Source organism: Haemorhous mexicanus, chromosome 4 (assembly GCF_027477595.1).
Source record: "Haemorhous mexicanus isolate bHaeMex1 chromosome 4, bHaeMex1.pri, whole genome shotgun sequence".
In the NCBI taxonomy this organism is placed as follows: Eukaryota; Metazoa; Chordata; class Aves; order Passeriformes; family Fringillidae; genus Haemorhous; species Haemorhous mexicanus.
This window is the reverse complement of record NC_082344.1, coordinates 34734954-34743939: the sequence shown is the minus strand read 5'-3', so window position 1 is coordinate 34743939 and position 8986 is coordinate 34734954.

Here is an 8986-nt window from a genome sequence, read left to right as displayed (position 1 = left end):
ATTCTTGCAGTCATGGTCCTGCTGCTGAGGACCCTCTGAGCCTCTCATCAGTGTTGACAACTGAGGCAGAGAAAGAATTTGAAATCTCTGCTCTGTGTCCCTGTTTGTTACTCATCAAGTAAAAGGCCAATGGTTTTTCTGGTCTTCCCTTTGCCATGAATATATTTTAAAACCACTAAGTTAGAATCTGACCTCTTAAACTCTTCTTTTTCCTTGCCTTCTTTTTGTTCACCACCTGGCCTGAATTCTCATCATTTAAGCACCTGTGACTTTAACTCCTAACTCCAGAAACAACGATTAAAAAGGCCTTAGGAAATATGCTATTTGACATTTGTAGATATAACCACGTTCTTTAAGGATGGAAAACAGAGCTTTCTTATGCCTTGATACCTAATAGTTTATAAACACTTAATTACCTTAATGTAAGGAAAATAATCTCCTTCAGATGGCTCAGTTGGCATTCAGCCATCAATCCATTTTTTGTTTACACTAGTTCTTTATACTTGCCTGACACCTTTGTTTCATCTAAGTAAAAATCTAGCACCACACTTCCTAAATGCAGAAAGGATGATGCAGGGGTGGCATCACTAGCTGTTGGTAAGCATATGTTCTGTGACAAGAATGCAGCTGTATTATGTGGTTGCTCGCATCTCTTCTGAGGGATAATCCTAAACAAAGGATCTTTCATGGTACATTGAGTCTAAGGACCTATATTGCACTTGCCCTGGTGGCTAGTACCTGGTGTGACAGAGAAAGATGAAAGGGGACAGATTATGGCAGCTAAATGAAGTGTACCTTCCAAATTATTTGCTTGATTTGTAATAGCAATCAGTTTATTGCAGCCTGAAGCATGATCTGAAAAATTATCATGAGGGGTCTTCCTAGAGGGAATTTTAGGATTAATTAGAACACAAGTCTACTGTCAGATGTAGGTTTTTTACCTTTTAAAACAAGTTAAATCAGAACTGTTTAGAAAACTACAAATTGCATTTTCATCACGTGTTCTCTTTTTCTGTCACTGCAGAGCTGCGCTCTGTGCTGCTGTAATATCCACCATATGTAGCAAGTTGAATCATTAACATGTATTACTGCTGAGTTCTAACATGGTGACTTGTTTTCATTGCTTGAGAAGTTATTTTGGTGCTATCATATCACCCAGCTGTGTGATCATAGGAGGCATTAAATTAAATGGGATGTATTCCTTAATTTATCCAGCAGAGCTTTTAAAGCTTTGATGGAGCAGATGACATAATGTTATCTTTTGATGTCCGGAATAACATTTAAAATTCCAATTTTACATTCATTTCTAGAGATGTACATTGACTGTTGCTCCATCAAATGGAGATTCAGCTTAACTGTCAGAAGTTTGGAACAGTCCAGATTTGTTGTTTGACACTCAACCACAGTTAGGAAAGTAAGTCAGAGATTATATACATTTCTGCCTCATTCCCATATTACACAACACACTAATAAAAATGTAAATAGCATGAGAAGATCTCTGCAGCCTATAAGTAAGATTGAACTTAGTGGGAAGTAAGGTATTTTGTTGGTTTTGAGACCAGTTGCTTCAAACAGGAGGGTAACAAGAAGAATTTTTTTTAGTAAATAATAAAGTGAAGTTGATTCCATCTTTGCAGACTTGGAAAGGCTGCAGGGCGTTATGCAATTTGATTTGGAGTTTCAAAAGGCTTGCTAAAGAAATAACAAAGCTGGAAGAGTCAGTGAAAGATGAGGTTTGTTATCTGTAAAGTTTGTCTGTGCATCTGTGATAGAATCTTCTGCTGCAGCATCTTTCTGAGCTAAATTCTTAGGTTTTTCTTTTGCAGGCAAAATGTAGGTAAATCAGTTGTTGGCAACATTAATAAATATGAATAGGGTAAATGTGGCTTCTAGGAAAGCAATAGTAAATCTGTCTAAGAGGATGTTTGTGTTTACCTGCATACTAATTACTTTCTTACCACAGAAGTTTACCTGCCTCAGAAAAAGGAAAAATAGAGAATTGATTATTTTCTTCAGATCTACTCCTTAATCACACCTTAATCGTTGCAATGCTGAATTCTATAAGTCTGAGAACCTTTCTGCTGGCTTTCACAAAGGGGCATGAAATGTGAAAAGTTCTGCCCCCAAGACCAGGACCACCATCCATCAGGATCCCCTGTTTTGTAGGTGAGCTTTGCCAGAGCTGGGCTGCGCCTCGCCGTGCCCAGTCCCTGGTTCCTTTCCCACACCTCTGCCATGAGCCTCTCCCCTCAGCCCCTTTTTGGAGGCAGCATTCCCCCACACACCAGCCTGCCCTGTGGCCATCCTCACTTCCACGTGGGTCTGTGGTGACTCAGGGAGTCCAGGGCAGTGGTGGCCAGCACTGCTGTGGTGGTGCCTGTGCTGAGACAGCAAAATGTGACAGCCAAACAATGACGCAGATGTCATCGCAACTCAGAGCCTGGAAAAAAGACCAGAATATACTCCAAAAAAGCAATTTGTAGGTGCCTGGAAAATGATAAGGAGATGAGTAAGAGCCAGCATGGATGTACCAGGAACAAGTCACGTCAAACTGATTTAATTTTCTTCTCTGACAGAATGAATAAGGGAGAAGCAATAGAAGTCAAATAATTTGACTTTTATGGATTTTTATGCTCCTTCACTGTATCTAAAAACTAGAAAAAAATGTAGTAGTGAGACTATCAGGAAATGCAGAATTGGTAAGAAAAATCTACTCTAGAATAGAAAATTAGTGCTTTAATATCAAATCAAAAGGCAAAAAAGAGATATCAAGCCTGATTCAAAGACCTTTCTTGAGTCTAGCACTATTCATTACTTTCATCAGTGATTTCAATGTAGGAATAATGTTTTACCTATGCAGAAGGTATTTATTCAAAAGGCTGTAAACACATTGGAAGACAAGATCAGGTTATCAGACTCTTGAGGAATTATCTAACAGTTCATTTGAAATGAATGCCCATTTTAGAGGGGCAAGACTGCCTGAACAGCAGAATTGCAGGAGAGGATTTAAGCATTATAGAGGATTGCAAACTAAATATGACTCAATATGTCATGCTGCTGGAGTGACACACACCAGAGTGGATGCATCATCAAAAACAGAGTCTTGAAATAGGAGTATCCAACCCTATTTAGCACAGAATTCTGCAGATCAGGAGGGATGTACATCAAATGTCAGGATCCAGAGTGGTGAGGGAACAGTAACTTCAAATTTAGTGATGAGAATACTGAGGGGATCAAAGTCTTTAATTACATCAAACAGTGTCATAAACAGAATTAAATTCCCTGCCACGTGCTGCAGTTAGGGCAAGTAGTAATGGACTTAAATCATAGCAAGCAGACTTAAGCAAGTCGCTAGAAAAAGTAAGAAAAGTGCTCTAACACTGGTATTGGATGGGCAGTGGCGAGATTAGGGCATTTCAGTCTGGGAAGTTTGTTTAAAAACAGACTCAAGGAATGGGCACATAGTGTGATTCTGGGGGCTCCCCTGTGCTGGGCTTTGATGGTGCTAATGGATCCCTTCCAACTCAGAGAAAGAGACAGAGTTAACTAATATCATGGTATCCATTTCTGCCATTACAATTTCTGTGAAGCTTTTTCCATAGTAAAATATGTAAAAATGTCATCTAATTATGCAGACAAATTGTGTGCTAGGTCCACTAATTTTTCCCTAGGAAAATGGAAACAAACCTGAAGCAAATTGAAAACAATGGACCTAAATATAGGTAAAACACTTTAAGAACCAGTACAAAAAGGGAGTTAGTGCTGGAAAGGGATATAATTGTGGCACAATATCTCTGACAATGCCTGCTTGAAAGCTTAAATTCCAACAGTTATACATGAATCACTTTGAATATTTAGGCAAACTTCTTTTCCTTTCAAAATATACACGTATTGTATCAAGATCAAACACTTTGCTTAAGGTGATTGTGTTGCTCAGTCCTCATTAACACCACATCTGTATGCTCTACTTTCATAGAAAAACTGGGTCATTATGAAAAACTGGAGAAATTTCTGTAGGTTTCTAAATACCTTCTCATTCAGAGGTGCCACATTCCTGCATCCTACCCTGTGTCCAATGACTAATGCAGTAAAATAATAACTCACTCTTTAAGTAATAAATAGTTTTTCAAAACATAGAATCTGCTGTTTTGGAGAGAGAAGGTCAGGGAGCTGGTGACTTACTAACATTTTCTCTGCAGTTATATTGTCTGTATCTAATACTAAGCCTTGCATTTTGGGGGAACTGAAGAAAAATTTCTAAGGGGTACAAGGAAGGCCTGAATCAGGCAGCCCAAAGTGGTTGGAAGATTTCTACTGACTGAGGAGTGTCACCAGTAATATAATGTCATACATTCAAGTGCTACAGCATCAATAGCTGACTCGTGTCAAAGAGAGTTAATCAAGTAGCTTGTTCAGTAGAATATTAGGAATATTATCTCTAAACCATATCAATATCACAAACTGCTTAAATTGCTCTTTCCCTCAACATAATGTGAAGAATGGAAAGAAACATACTCCTGCTCAGATTTATCTGATTAAGTCTTTTGGATGTATATATTTGTTAAGTGTACTATTATTTACCTATAAACACAGACAAGCAGTAGCCATAAAGGCCAAGACAAAGCAATCATCCTAGCCTGAGATTTCCATAAGTGAGTGAATAGAACAAAATTGTGAGGAATGTCTTTTCCAGCAATCTGCAGTGTACTTGTTCTCAGGTAGTCTAAGAGTAACCACCAGTTTCAGGGGCATACACAGAAAAGTATGTGCAGCTATTTTAGCCTTTTGGTTTGTTGATCACTCTCTTTGTATTCTTACTGTGTTTATGTGGGCACTACGAGTCAGTGATCTGTCTGATCCTGCTCTTCTAATGCTGGGCTTTGGCTATCCAGTGCCATTTGTCTTCCTTTGCCATCTATTTGTACTGAATCCCTCCTGTAAAAGTGCAGAAAGCAAACCTTGGTTTTGACATGAGCAAGTTCAGATAGAAATGAGGATTCCATAGAGAATGCTGATGAAAATATTTTCAGCAATGTACCAAAATGGTAGGCAGAATGGGAAAACTATTTCTGAGGAATTTGTTGATGAAATCATCAGCAGTGAGTGATAGCAGAGCTCTTATTGCAAAGCCAGCACTGGCTCATCAGATTCCTTTCCTTTTTAAGACTAGCACACACCAAATCTTGACCTTTAATGAAGGCCCTATCACTATGGCATAACAATTCCAACTAGAATTCTAACTGGTCAGATTCCCAGCTGATGTAACCAAGTGCAATACTTTGCTGGACTTCATTTCAGCAGGTGATTCAAACATTTTTAATGGTACCACAGCTGGAAAATTTGGCCATGGACCGCTTTTAGGAAACGTTATAGAATTACAGAATCAAAATGCACAGGCAGTTGAGCTGTTGGCAATGTGGCAGGTGAGCAGTTGTTTAAATAAGTGTGGGATCACTGTGCTATCTTCCAGAGCCACTAAGAGTGTGTAAGTGGCCACTCTGAATTTAAATATCTTCATGGATTGCTTTACAGTTGACAGGTTTATTGATTGTGCTTTGAAAACTAACAGAAGAATTTTTTTGCTTCCCAGTAGAAGTGCATCTATAAAAACACCTAGATATCTGGTCATACTAATGAGTTACCCTGGGCCTCCTCTCAGTATTTCTAATAGTAGTAAAGTACATAATCACAAACACTACTGCAACCTCTGAAGCTTTCAAAGAGGAAGGTTACACAGCTTTCTCCTGTCCTCTTCTACAATGTTTAACAAGAGCAATTAGAAGTTCCAAAAGTGAAACTTTTTTTTTTCTAGCGAGGTAATGAATATTTCTAGTTGGTTTTTGGGGGCTTTATTAACAATGTTTTTCTTAAATGTTCTCTGGGAAATGTCTAAGTGATTATGAAGCAACTGAGTCAGTGTTCTATCATGATCACATTATTTCCCCATGCTTCATTTCTAAGTTCATGTGGGGTTAAGTATTTTACTGAGAGAAGTTTCTTGCTTGCAAGTAGCAACTTCTGTGATTTTCATTCCTTTTACAGTCAGGAGTTATGTTTGAGAAGAGAAACCAGGGTCACCTGCTATTAGGTATTGCAGTAATTAATTACTTGAAGCTGATATAAATCTTGTCTTTTTGAAGAGAGTAACTGGTCAAAACCTGAGATTAATGACTCAAGAAAGTGAACTGTGCTTTTTCTCTCTTGAGAGAATATAATGTTTAATGTTGCAAGCATGGACATAAATTGGTGGATAAGGTGCATGAATACAACAGTAGCAGAATAGTAAAATATATTTCTTAAAATGGATGTAAGACAGCCCTTTTTACCATTGGAACACATTTTCATAAAAGAATAGCAACATTAGTGAAGTCACATATAATAATTTAATTTTATTTTTCTTAAGAAACAGGCCGAAAGCTAGGAGATTCAAACCAGCAAATTCTCGTGGGTTTTATGCTCCATGATGTCATGCTATAGAAATACCTCTAGTATTTTTTAGGTTTTGGTTAAAAACTCAAGAACTTGTTCTCCTTGCCCCTTCATTTTAAAGGTAATTATTTTAATTCTGTATTTTTTCCTTCCTATGGTTCTAAGTCTTAATATTTTGATTTAAATGGAAAATATTAAAAGCCTTTATTGCAGATAAATCTGCTCAGACCTATTGATAATTTATCTGTCAGAGCTGACAGTTAGTGAGAATTTTATTAGATGAGCAAGTGTGAGTTGCTGTGTTACTGAGAAAAAGCTTGTGGTTTCAAACAACAGCTACTTGGCTGCCTTTCCTCCCCCAGGTACTGGGCATCTTTCCTGTTATATTGCCAAGGAACAAAGTGGCATAATAGAGATTTCAAGGGAAATTAATATGAAATGGGAACAAGTTTTTGCCTAAATTATTTGTGCGCTGGAATTAGGCTGGATTGGTGCACCAACAGTTCCTTGTTACCAGAAAGCTCTGTTTTAAACCCACGAGCTAAGTATAGCAGGTCAAAGTGGGCTAGCGAGGTGTGAGTGGAGCAAGAGAGCTCTGGGTCTGAAGCCAGAGCAAGCTGCTTTTTGGCATGAAGGGAGTGGAGCTGGAAATGTAGGCAGTGGCAGAGCACAGAGGGGTTTCTGGCCACCCAGAGGGGAGTGAGCAGCCTGTGCAAAGCCATTGTTCTGACTGGTCACATCAGGAGAACCCCCAAAATCAGGAAAACTCCCAAAATGAGAGCGATGTGTTCTGCGCGGAGACATGTGGTTTCTGCAGTAAGTGCTTCTGGAGGCATTTGTGTGACAAGGTGAAGTTGGGCTTTTTGTTGAGGGTTTTGTGGTTCTCCAAAGGCTCTCACAGGCAAGCTTTTAGCTTGATGGGCCCTATTCAGCCATGACTTTAAAGTGGAGTGAAATTCCTTAATGGACATCTAGTGAGTAACAGCTGTCATGTTTTAACCTCACCCCTTTAGCAAATTTGCATGAGTTCCACCATTCTGCGTTCAGGACTAGAGCATGACCAAGTTAATGTGACTGCAGGCCACTTGGTATCATGTCCTTAAATGGTGTTGGAGGCAAATAAAAAGAGAGCAGGAGTTATGCACAGAGCCTAAGCTGTTTGGAACTTTATCGTAATGATTGTGCATCTGTACAAGCTCATCTTTTCCAGAGTGAAGAATCTGACTGTACAGAAAGTATTGTCAAGCATACTGAGTAAATAAGCTGAAAAAAACCCCCACTTTCTCTGATCACTTTCCCTCTCAGTCATCTTGGATTTCATTTGTAACAATAGCAGATAAAGCTCTTACAGTTTTATATCTTAGGGTCTGATTTCATGCTTTAAATAATACAAAACCTGCGTCAACTCTATTAACATCACAGGCGGGGTCAAACATGTTTGGCACCCTGTTTATAATGCTTGAACTGGTGTGTATTTATTTCTATCACCAGGTCAAATGTTTGGCAGTGGTAATATTTCAGAAGTATCTAATCCTTACTTAGCTTTTATATTTTTTGTTCTAATAGGCAAGAGAGCAGGAAACTATTTGTGTGGGAATGACAGAGGATAACAGAGGGTAGTTCTTGATCTTCAGTGAGATGCTTTTAATCTTTCCAAAAAATGTCTTGTATTGAGACTAAAATCAGACACTGTAGCAATGCTGAGGCAGTGTTTTCTGCTCAGTACATGTGCATAGCTGAACTGCTGTGTGCTCTACTTCTGTCTAGACAGACACACACCTTGCACAAAAGTATGTCCAAGGCTGCTGCTAGAGCTCTGTCAGTACAATCTGCTTTGTCCTTTCCAGCAAAGTCAGTGGCACATTGGTCTCAGGCACAAATTTGTAACTAGAATGACAAGGTACTTATTGTGAGCTAACCCATCTGGGGCTGTTTGAGAATAAGTTCACTAAGTTTTAGTGGCTTGTGTACACCCATGCACATCTTTTGAGGAATGTGAAGACTTCTACTTAGTGTTAACAGCTGACTCTGATATCTTGGTCTGCCCAAGACTACTGATGGGCTGTAGATCATAATGAATTTTACTTTGGCCTTTATCAAGGCAAGTCAAAGAAATAACCCCAAAAATGTTAAAGTCAAGGAAGGTGAGATCAATCATTGAAGTGATTCTAGAAAATAAAAATTAAATGCATTGTTTCAGTTACTCACAGATACTCAATAGTACCAACAGACTCATCGGGGTATTTACAGATCACATGTGTTCTGTGGAAGAAATGTGCTACAATGACTGTCAAGAAAACATGAACAAAAAGGTCTTGCTACAACGCAAGACACCTACAATCTAAATCATTGCAGCCAAGTTTCAGTCAGAGCTACAATTTTCATGCTGCTTCCTCTCACATAGGTTTCCATTCTTAAAATATAAAGGAAACCAACATTTCAGGGTCTTGACAATAAATTGCAGAGGGAAAAAAAAGCCATATTCCTCCACTTTAACAGTTTAAAATACAGACATGGTATGTGATGGCTCATTTGTGCCTACAGATTTGAAAGGGAC